The sequence below is a fragment of the Anastrepha ludens genome, chromosome 4 (assembly GCF_028408465.1).
Source record: "Anastrepha ludens isolate Willacy chromosome 4, idAnaLude1.1, whole genome shotgun sequence".
Lineage (NCBI taxonomy): Eukaryota > Metazoa > Arthropoda > Insecta > Diptera > Tephritidae > Anastrepha > Anastrepha ludens.
Genome location: NC_071500.1, coordinates 15,952,805 through 15,965,377, shown reverse-complemented (window position 1 = coordinate 15,965,377; position 12,573 = coordinate 15,952,805).

Below are 12,573 nucleotides of genomic sequence, written 5' to 3'. Positions count from 1 at the left end.
TAACAATTGCTAGCGCTGGTCTGATAAATAGCATAACCTGGCGACCTATGCTATCGCTTGCATCAGACCACTTGCCCATTATCATCTCGATCGAGAAACCTGCCGACTTTGTTTCCGCGGATCACCGGTCATACATCAACTTTAACAAAACTGATTGGACCAGATTCGCGGAATTTACTGAGGACATCTGCGATCACAGCCGCCGCGGCTCGCTTCATACCTGCTGGACGGATCCGGGAATTACGTCCCAATTTCCCAGCTGAAGCAGCCGCTCTGGCGAACGAGCGTGACCGCCTACGCCAGGCCGATCCCGGGGACCCTCGTATAAACGGCCTCAATTTGGAGATCCGGCAACTGGTCACCCAACACAAGCGGACCAAATGGGTAGAGCATCTGAAGTCCTGTAACTTCACTTCTGGTGTGAGCAAGCTCTGGTCCACCGTAAGGTCCCTGTCGAACTCGACGAAGCACAACGACAATGTGGATATCACCTTCAACGGTCGTACTTTGTCGGATCCGAAGAGATGCGCGAGCTATTTTAGCCGGCAATTTATACTGCATCCTCCGGTCCACAGATCCAATCGTTGTGCCACCCGACGGTTGCACAAACTGCCAAACAACAGTGCACCGCTTACTTTCACCAGCGACGAGGTTCAGGGGGCCATCAAACACATGAAACCATCTAAAGCCATTGGCCCTGACGGATTAAACATGCTGATGCTGAATAAGCTGGGTCCTTTGGGAGTAGAATTCCTCACCAAGGTCTTCAACCTGTCCATGGCCACTCTCATCATTCCTGATAAGTGGAAATTAGGGAGAGTGGTCCCACTACTGAAGCCTGGGAAACCGGCCAACCAAGGGGAGTCTTATCGTCCGATAACTCTCCTTTCCCCAGTAGTGAAGACGCTTGAAGCCCTTCTACTCCCACTCCTCACAGAACACCTGACTCTAGCCCCACACCAGCATGGTTTTCGAAGAGTGCACAGCACCACCACGGCACTCACCGTCATAAACACTCAGGTAAACCGTGGACTAAACCAAAACCGCCCCTGCGAGAGGACTGTCCTAGTAGCCTTGGATCTACAAAAGGCTTTCGATACAGTCAGCCACGCCACGCTACTAGATAACATTTTACAGTAGACACTCCCGCCAGGGCTGAAGAGGTGGACCGCGAACTACCTGAGTGGTCGTCACTCGTCGGTGATATTTCGATACCAAACTTCAAAACAGAGAAAAATAAAGCAAGGAGGACCGCAGGGTGGTGTCCTTTCACCCTTGCTTTTTAAATTCTATATTTCGAAACTACCCCAGCCACAAGAAAGAGTCTCACTGGTCTCATACGCCGACGACTGCACGATAATGGCGTCGGTCAATGACATTGATGGCCTATGCGCCAAAGTAAACGACTACCTCGCCCGCCTTTCTCGCTTCTTCACTGCGAGAAACTTAAAACTTTCTCCCACTAAATCTACGGCGACCCTTTTTACCACCTGGGCAAAGGATGTCAAGCTGCAACTTCAGGTGCACGTCGATGATACCCCAATACCGACGGTAAATAACCAAAGAATATTGGGACTTACCTTTGACAGCTTGCTCTCCTTCTCAGCGTACACAACCGCTATTGCAACGAGAGTACAGAATCGCAACAAGGTCCTCGTCGCTTGCCGGCAGCACTTGGGGCAAAGACAAAGAAATGTTGCTGTCGACTTTCAAAGCAATAGGCCGACCGGTTCTAAACTATGCTGCGCCTGTCTGGTCGCCTGGAACCAGTGATACGCAGTGGACGAAGCTCCAGACCTGTCAAAATACTGCTATTAGGACCGCGACAGGATGTCTCCTGATGTCCCCAATTCAACACCTGCACGACGAGGCTCACATGCTCCCTGTAAAGGAGCACAACAAAATGCTCGGCAAGCAGTCTCTGCTAGGGTGTTACCGCAGGCCTCACCCATGCAGACACCTGTTTGTGCCTGAGCCACCTCCCAGGCACATCAGGAGTCATCTCCTTAATTACGGAAAAAACTGACAGACCACTCCAGGATCAGACAGTGTACAGACAGGCCATAAACGACATTCATCGGGAGACCCTTGCCACCTTCTTAAGCTCCCGACCCCCGAATGCCGTTATCGGAGTCCAACCACCACCTATCGCAGACGAAGAGCTCCAGCTTCCCCGAGAGTCCCGCGTAACTTTGGCACAATTACGTTCTGGATACTGTAGCAGGTTAAACTCCTACCTATCCAGAACCGACCCCGACATACGTCCGGCATGTGAAGGCACCCCGCACGACACTTACCACCTTTTCACATGCCTTATAAACCCACTCATCTAGCACCTCTCTCCCTCTGGACCCAACCCGTTGAAACAGCTAGTTTCCTGGGCCTACCGTTAGATGATCTAGACGAAGACGACCGGTAACTGCACTGCACTGACAGGGCGAAAATACTGCTACAACAACAACAACAACAACAACTACTACTTACAGCTTTTTGTACACTATTTGGCATGTATGTTGTCATTGAATTATCCCTATTTTAGAAATAATGCCGGCCTTTTGTTGAAATAATTATAAAGTTTATTATGAGATTTTCAACCTTTCTCTCTTTCATTTCATTTCAACTAGGAGCAAGCACATACTGTTTTGCTAATCTGTTCACTTCATCACTTTCTTCCAAACAACATTCTGTTAAACTTTTCACGTTTTCTTTTCCGCTCTTGTATGTACATACATATATAAAAGGTGATCAATTTAGGGGTATCGGATTTTAAATTGAAATAAATCAACGGAAATTCAAAAAGATGGGGCAATCTTTATTATATTTGGGTAGAACCATTCAATAAATTTATTTTTTAAAGATACTCTCTTTTAAATGTAGGCTGCAACTGCGCCGTAGTTCGGCTATCCGTAAACACCAATTTTGAATGACTCGCTGGAGGACTTCGGTCGGCATCTCGCGAATAACTTTAGTAATGTTACAATAGCTTCCAATACCTCAATTGAAGCTGGTTTATGCACAAAGCATTTCGACTTTACATACCCCCGCATCTCCATAAATAAAAGTCCAAAGGTGGGATATCACACGATCTTGGTGGCCAATCCACTGGTGCGAAATGAGAGTTAAATTGCTCACCGAAACGACCACACAGTAAATACATTGTTTCAACGTCTTCGAGCCATGCCTTTCTGGAGCGTCCTCTTCTTCGGCCTCCAACAGGGCGCAATTCAACTGCCTTTCGAGTTGTTCTCTCTTTGGGAAAATTAAACACATGGCTAAGCCATCTTATCTTCTTGGATTTTATAAACCTTATCACAGTTTCGTTTTTTGCTAAAAGTTCCAGCTCATGATTAGTATATCTTATTCGATAAGTACAGTCCTGCAGTTTTATTGGTTCATAAATTTTTTGCAATTTTTTTTCTTTCGAAGACCATTAGCTGATTAATGCCAGTAATAATTTTGACTTAAGCAGTTTCAAATTTGAGTAATAAGACTTATTTGCTGCTAAAACTCGGTCACTAATTGTTAATGCCATATCCTTATTGGCTGATATTTTGATACTCAAATAGGTAAATTCTTGGATACTCTCGAATGTATAGTCTCGAATCAGCAGGTTATCATGCCTTAAATACTATGTACTACTAATCCATTACATATTCACATAGATATTTGGTTACTCATTCTAAAAAAAACTCCATAAAATTTAAACCTATTGGTATATAAAGGGTTTTCCAATAACAGGTGTTATTAATGAATGGATTGCGCTATCGAGAGATGATTAACGGTTTTTTATGGCCTGAATTGGATGGTATTGATCTGGACAACGTGTATTTTCAACAAGACGGCGCTATGTGACACACAAATAACGAAACCATTAATCTTTTACGGGAAAAGTTTCGGGGCCGTGTTATCTCTCCAAGAGATGATCACAATTGGCCACCGGGATCTTGTGATTTAACACCTTGCGATTTTTTTCTTTGAGGCCATGTGAAAGAGAAGGTCTACACGACCTCAAAGATGGAATTCGTGAGGCTATCGAGGCCACTTGGTTATGGAAAATTTCATGAAAAGGATATTGTCCTGTAAGCGTGGTCGTGGGGGTCATTTGCCTGATGTTATTTTCCACTATTAACTGCACACCTTTCTCTTTATAATGAAATAAACATCCGATCGTTTATATAAAAAAATAGCATTTTTCTTTGAATATCAAAATAATACCTCTTATTGGAAAACCCCTTATATATATATATATATATATATCTATATAATTGGCACCCTCTCTGAGTGTTTGGCCGAGCTGTTCCTCCTATTTGTGGTGTGCGTCTTGATATTGTTCCACAAATGGAGGGATCTGCAGTTTCAAGCCGATTCCGAACGGCAGATATTTTTTATCAGGAGTTTTTTCATTACAGAAATTCACTCGGAGGCTTGCCATTGCCTTTCTTTTTCTTCATTGTGGTCTTTCACTGAGATTCGAACGTACGTTCTCTCTGAACTCCGAATGGTAGTCACACACCAACCCATTCAGCTAAGGCGGCCGTATGGAAAATAAGTTTGAAGGAGTTTGTGGGTTTTTGCCCATGGATTATTACTATTACTTATACATCCAACAATGACTTGTCCTAACAATATTATTAACGATAACTTTGTGGAAAACTGTTACCCATTTATCATTGCCTAAAGTAGCAGAGCTTAGAGTTTATTAAGTCTACATTGCTAACATTTGCGCGCACTTAACGCATGTAATTAAATCACAAATATGTATGTACATGGGTTTGTATGTGTACGCGTATCTACAAGTATGTTTATAGGTAACTATGCACCTGCGATGTGTCAGGAAGAGGGTTGGTGAAACTATAGTAATCAATGAGCTTGAAAAGCAAAACAGGTGAACATTTCTAAGTGCATTCTTACTTGTGGAAAGAGGAGTTGGGACACATTTGTGGCCGGATGTAGTAGTAGACATTAATTATTTCCAGCTGCCAACCCAACAATGGCCATGGGCCATTCTTCGCCTGCTTTTACCTCTCTCCATCCATTCGCCTATTTTCCTAAATGTGTATGTGAGTATGCGCGTACCTAAACTCGCTCTTGCCTAGCTGATTTTTTAATAATTATTTGTCAATCCGGTCATGATAGTGACGCTGATTCCATTCACTGCAGCTTGCTGCGCTTGCTGATGATCTCGGGCGGCTTTGAAAAAAAAATCCACAAGAGTTGGAGTAGGCATCAAGTGGCGGCTTAGCACATCTGTGTGAGAAACGGCGCAAGTTGCTATTGTGATTGCAGTTTTATAGGGCACATACTTACATAGGTACATATATGTGACTTATATGTGGTGTGTCCCCTCCCCATTAAAGCACAAATTATGGCCTGATAATTCCGCCAGGTGCGAGGAGTTATTTGTCTTCGATTTGCCTTGAAAATCTGGTTGTAAGCAACTTGGAGCTCCTGGTGTTGCGCTGCCAAAGTTGAGCAAAAGTGGCACCCGGATTTATTTTGTAATCATAGACTTAATTTTCATGCTTCCCTTCGGTGATAAAATGCGAATGTGAATGATCGTGCTTAGTGGCTTAGCTGGCCAACGAATGCGTCAATTTGCATTACTTGTTAATTGAAGGTAGCCTGCAGGAAAAGTTTCAATTAATAAGTTGATATTTAAGCATAAGACTACTATTGTTGTTGTAATGATTTGGTTTGATTGCAATAAATAAAGACGCTGATGTTATTATGTATAGAAGAAATATTTATGTGCTGTGGCCTCGTAATTAGTAGGGGACGAGTTCTTTACTGCTCTATGTCAACACACTATCAAGGAGAAGTTTAGAGGTGAAGAGCTAACGCTAAGAGATGATAGCACCAAATTATGGGGCTATGCTAGGTGAAGTCCTTATCCAGGCAGGGTATACTCAAAAGAGGTTTAGAGTTACGGTTCCCGGAGAATGTGCGGCCATCAAGATGTTTGCTCTTTCTACCTCATCGCATGAGTATGTGCCATCTATCTTTTTGATACATAGTTTGACGTCCATTCCCTTCTTAGCCATATAGCTGCAACGGGGGTTGATGTGATTTCCTCGCAGAACTTCCTGAAACTACCCCTTTTTGCTTTCCTAATTTCTTCACTATATGCTGTTACTAGTGTAGCGAATTCGTACCAGCATTGCGTTTGGCTTTAGTAAATTGCCTTCGTACCGCCTTCCGAAGGGCTAATAGTTCCTTCGACCACCACGCCTCGTTGTGTGCAATGGCGTCACATCCCAACAGGAGTGGTAGCTTTCTTTTGTTGTAATAGAATACTAGACTCCCTACCTTATCTGAGGCAACGGTGCTATTATCCCCCGCAAGGTATGCTGATGACATTACGATGTCTTTGCGCGTCCCGTGTATAAGCAATTGTGCCTGGATCGTAACCAGATTCCGATTCAAAAACTCTGTAATGCAAAAATAGTTAATGTTTCTATTTAACACTATGCATGCTCTAGGTCTCTCTTTCGAGAGATAACAAATTACCTTATTATTGCTGTTATTAAGGCCTCTAACCTGACCTCTGTAGGCCCACGGCTCTTGAGCCAGTATTATGCCCAAATCTCCCGAGGCAGACCATCGTGCAATGTCGGCTGATGCGGCTACCGCACGATGGAGATTGATCTGGGCTAATGTCAAGATTTATGACGTCATTCTTGTTGGGTTTCCTCTGGCTCGCCTGTATCTGAGAGCCTCAACTCGCCAGCTCGTCCAGCTCGAGCTTACCTAAGCTCATGGGCATTCTCAGAGGCCATTGCAGATTGCGCAGTTATCTGCACTGGATTGGGATACGGTCCACTGATTCGTGCCGTGTCTGCGAGACTTCAATACATATTCTCCTTGGGTGTAGTATGCGGAGAAGGTTGAGACATTTCCGCCAATTGCAGTCAGAAGAAAGGCATATACGCTCAGGATTTGGATGAGGTACTGTGATGAGTAGAGGGCACAACGGACCATAAGGTCAAAGTGCAAACACCAAATTTATTCTATTCTAATAAGAGTATATGTACTCTCTGACTTCAATTATTTCTTAGAAAGAAAGAAATCGTTGTGTCTGTAGCCTGAAAACTCAATCTAAAAATATGTAAAGCAATCTTCTTCCTTTTTCGCTCAAATATTTATTTATTTATGTACGTATATGACCTTAACAACCGCGCTGTTAGTTCTGCCTTCTCCAAACTGGATAAAGAGGCAAAGCGAATGGTTCTGGTGGTGAACGAGGACAAAATGAAAAACCTCCTGTCTTCAAACAAACAGTCGGCGCACTCGCGTATCGGCACCCACGTCACTGTAGACAGTTATAATTTCGAAGTTGTAAAACACTTCGTTTATTTAGGAACCAGGATTAATTCCGATAACAATGTCAGCCTTGAAATCCAACGTAGAATCCCTCTTGCCAACAGGTGCTACTTTGGACTAAGTAGGCAACTGAGCAGTACAGTCCTCTCGACGAACAAAACTAATACTCTACAAGGCTCTCATCATGCCCGTCCTAACGTATGGCGCAGAAGCTTGGACGATGACAACATCTGATGAAGCGACGCTTGAAGTGTTTGAGAGAAAGATTCTGCGTACAATTTTTGGACCTTTGCACGTTGGCAACAGCGAATATCGCAGACGATGGAACGATGAGCTTTACGACGACATAGACATAGCGCAGCGAATAAACAACCAGCGGCTACGTTGACTTGGTCATATCGTCCGAATGGATACAAATGCTCCGGCTTTGGAAGTATTCGATGCGGTACCAGCTGGTGGTAGCAGAGGAAGAGGAAGACCTCCTCTGCGTTGGAAAGATCAGGTGGAGAAGGACTTGGCTTCACTTGGTGTGTCCAAGTGGCGCCGGTTAGCACGAGAAAGAATCGACTTTGTCAAACTGGGTTAAAAGCGCGTAAGCGGTTATCACACCAATTAAGAAGAAGGTACGTATATGAAATAAATGATAATACGAGGTGTGTTCAAAAAATAAGGTGAATTTTAATTTTTCTCAAAAAATATTTATTTATTCATCAATTTCTATTTTATCTCCTTCAAAGTAGTCCCCCTCAGATAATAATACACTTGTGCCAGCGTTTTTTCCAATCCTCGAAGCAGTTCTTATATGCACTTTTTAGTAGGTATATCCTTGAGCTCACTCAGCGATTCGGTTTTCATCCCCTCAATCGTCGCAAAACGCCGTCCTTGAATGGGCCGCTTCTATCTTGGGAACAGGAAAAAGGGCAGGGGGTGAATACGGTGGCTGAGGCATGATAACGGTTTTGTTTTTGGCCAAATAAACTCTCACAAGCAAAGATGAGTGAGCAGGTACATTATTATGATGCAAAAGCTATGCATTTTTTCCACAATTCCAGGCGTTGTTTTCGTATTGCTTCACGCAAACGGCGCATAACTTCGAGGTAATACTCCTTATTTACCGTACGACTTTATGGTAAAAACTCCTGATGTCCTACGCCACGGTAATCGAAGAAAACAGTAAGCAAAATCTTTACATTTGATCGAACTTGGCGCGCTTTTTTGGTCTTTGTTGCTCTCCTGTACTCTTCCATTGGGACGATTGGGCTTTGTTTTCGATGGCATAACCATATACCCATGATGCATCAGCAGTTGTGACCATTTTGACGTCAGCCACCAATTCCTGAGCAATGCTCGTGCAGGGTTGTTTTTGGTAAAAATTCAGCAATTTTGGAACGATCTTCGCTGCCACACGCTTCAAGCCCAAAATTTCCGAAACGATTGCATGGCATGAGCCAACTGATATGCCGACATCCTTAGCAACTTCTCTAATTGAGATTCGACGATTCTCCATAATAATTTTCTTCACTTTCTCAACATGTTCGTCGATTGTTGATTTGCTGGGGCATCCAGAGCGAGCGTCGTCATTCACATCTTCTCGACCTTCTATGAAAAGCTTTTACCATTTATAAACATTTTTTTGACTCAAAGTACTCTCACCGCTGCCACTGTCAACACTTCAAGTGTTTTTGAGCACTAAATTCCATTTTTTTAAACAAAATTTGATTTAACTTCTTTGATCCATTTTTTTTCCATAGCAGAAAATGCCTCTCACAAACAAATGAAACCAGATATATTGCTAAAACCATGAACATGGCATCGAGACGAGTGTACACACATTAAAAAAAAATAATCGAAAGTCGAATGTATGTACTTGGCCTGCGAAATTTGAAAATTCCCTTTTTTTTTGAACACAACTCGTATTACATAATTACGGCAACTAGCAACAGAAGCTATCAGCCTAAATTCAAGCAGGTTAGGTTAAAATGGTTGCCCTAAGAGTGGGCACACTTGGACGAAGAACTCAAATTTATACTTTGTGATACCAGGGCAAAGGAAGTAAGCTGGAGGAAGCCGATAGCACGGAAGGAGGGGGTTGAGTATTTGTAGATTACGATGACTGAGACATGATTGTGTTAATCGCTTTATCGTGTTAATGAGAATGAAGCTCATCCGATTTTTAATGCTAAACCCTACTATATCAGCTCTCGTAGTAAATAAATGAGAGCCAAGATGCCAAATCTTAGCGCCGCAATAGCAGGGCAGGTAAGGAGAAGGTTTTGAGATGATTCCACATCATCTTTCATACAGCTGACGCAAGAAACACTCGAAGTAATTCCAAGTCTCACAGCAAGCTTGGTATAATTTATTGACTAACAAGAAACTTGCGCCATTTCTTTTGCTTAGCAGGGAACCGTCGGTCCCCTAGGCTTTGAAATTTTACTATTTTTTTGTAAAAAAAAAATCAAAAATTAACAAAAGGATACCAGTAGCGGTGCAATCGATTTCCAACAGGGCTATCTTCAGTCTCAACTAGTTATTCACAAGTGCATGTTTGACTAGGATTGCACTAACATAGGCCCATAAATATATTTACTTGCTCCCCAACCAGTACTTAAATTGTTGTTGGTCTTGTTAGTCCCTACACTAAATATTGCATATACATACAGACGTCAGTGCTGGGCGCATCAAGTTATTATCGTCAACATTTCCCGCTTCGGCTTCATCTATTAATTAACTCTTTGCTTTGCTGAGCTGTTAATAAGCAAGTTTGGCGGTTATTTACAATTCCTCAGAAAGTAAAGGCAGATTGGTGTTTGTTGTAAATGGAGAGCTTGTGATAGGAAACTGATTTTATGTAAATAAGTTTATTTTACGGTTTAGTACACCTGCTCATCGCATTGTATTTCAAGGCCAACTGCCCCTGAATGCTTCCGCTACTAAATATTGCAATGTCATTTGCGCCACAAAAACAAAAAAAAATTCAAAGATTCGTCAAATGATCAGCATAGTAATGCATAATCCCATTTTTAACATTTATATATGTAATAGTTTTCTGAGTTCACCATGTACAAAACAAATACTTAAATGACCATATTTTTCTTTTGGCCGAGTTTAACAAAGCACGCCAGTCGTTTCTTTCAAGTGAAGCGAAATCTTTCCAACGCAGACGACGCCTTCTTCTTCCTTTGCTACCACCAGCTGGTACCGCATCGAACACTTTCATAGCTGGAGTGTTTGTATCCATTCCGACGACATGACCCAGCCGACGAAGCCGCTGGATCTTTATTCACTGCTAATTTTTAAGTTGCTATCTGAGCGGTATCCACTGTTTTTGGCAACTAAAGACGACCTGATACCCACAGTTGCATTTGGAAGGAAAGACGTTCGGTTGATGGTCAGTATTATTACAGGACACAACCCATGGGGTCAGCATATGAACATCACTGGAATCATTAAGGACTCAATGTGTCTGTCGTGCTTGGAGAAGGCGGTTAGCACTGAGCATTTTCTCTGTGAGTGTCCTGCCTTTGCTAGAGCATGGTTCCGTTGTCGTGAGAATGGGTAACATTCCTTCTCAAAAACTGGAGGATATCTACAGATTTGCCAAAGAATCTGGAAAATTCTCACAGGACTAACTATCTCTATCTCTGTCTCTATTATTTCCTATCTCTTTCTCTGATACTTTTCTCCTTCCCTCCTTGACTATCTACCCTCTTTCCAGAGCTCTAAATACAATGAGCTTTTCAGCCTGAGTGTTTTAGGAGCCACCAAATCTCCTGGTGCTCCTTGGCTCGACCTTTTCAAATTTCAATTTCAATGTCTATGTCGTCGAAAAGCTCACACAGCTCATAGTTCCATCACCTGCGATATTTGCCGTCATCAATGTGCAAAGGTCTAAAAATCTTCATAACAATCTTTCTCTCATACATCCAAGGGACGACTTATCGCATATTTTCATCATTCAAGCTTCTGTGCCATACGAGTTAGTTTTGTTTGTCTAGAAAGAAATTTAGTACTCAATTGCATACTTAGTCCGAAGTAGCACTTGTGGGCAAGAGAAATTCCTCTTTGTTATCGTAGGTAAGGCCATTCATATGATTTGACAGGGTCCGGAGAATACGGCGAATGCTGAAGGCCCTCCCATTCGAGCTCTTGGAGTTTGATAGCGCTAAAACCCTTAGACGTGCGGTTCATGACGAATGGTCAAATTTATCAAAATATTATAAAAAATTGAATCAAATCGATGCCTTGACGACTTTAACAAGTTATAATTCAAGGGAGATCCAACACAAATTACTAAGGTCGAAATTATAAACTAAATAAAAATTCTATTTGTTTATTTTAAATTACAAGTAGTCTTATACTTTTCTCGTTCGGTAGATTTAACTTTTCTTAATAATTAATAAAATTAAGGTGCGCTTGTTTCTGGATATTTGCAAAACAGTTTTCATAAAAAATTGAATCTGATAATAAAAATGAAAGAAATTTGTTTTTTCTTTTGTGTGTCGGGACGGACTCAGCACTCAAACAACATTAAGTCCTTTGTACTACACTCGGGTTCCCTTTTTAATTTTCATTAAATCTACCCGACCTCTGAGGAAATCTGAGTAGATCCTGTGGTGTCAAGGAGCCAAGGTGGTCGCTTCTTAACACATCACTGCCTGATCAAAGACCTCAAGCCTGATTCGAGCGAAAGTCGGGCAGACGCACAGAAAGTGGTCTGCCGTCTCATCCTCCTTCTTGAATAGCAAAACCTGCGCTTGAAACACAGATGCGTGTATTCCAAGAGCAAAGTGTAGTTTTGTTCCGCTGGATTCCAGGTAACCACCAGAGCCAGAAACCTGCCCGGTCCTGGAGCCATCTGTGAACATGCGAAAACAGTCTTGGTTGGGGTCATTTCCAGTTGCTTAGGTAAAAATAGGTGTTATCATAGCCGTTTAGATCCATAGGATCTTGCTAGGAGTTAGACCCCACATTTTTCCAAAGATCCCTTTGCACTGCCAGAAGGCTGTCAATGCTTTCAATGCTTTCAATGCCTTTGTTTCAACGTGTGACCTCCAAAGGAGTTTACTATCGAGGATTACTCCAAGAGATTTCGTTGGATAGCTGGATTGTGCCTCCTTTTAGCTTAGGCAGAACGAGTCCATCAAGCTACCTCCTTCTGGTAAGTCTTGGTAGCGCTGGTCGATTCGCACAGCACTTAGTATCAAACATATCCAGAGTTTTATGCACTTTTCTACAGATGTTTCTAAGCGA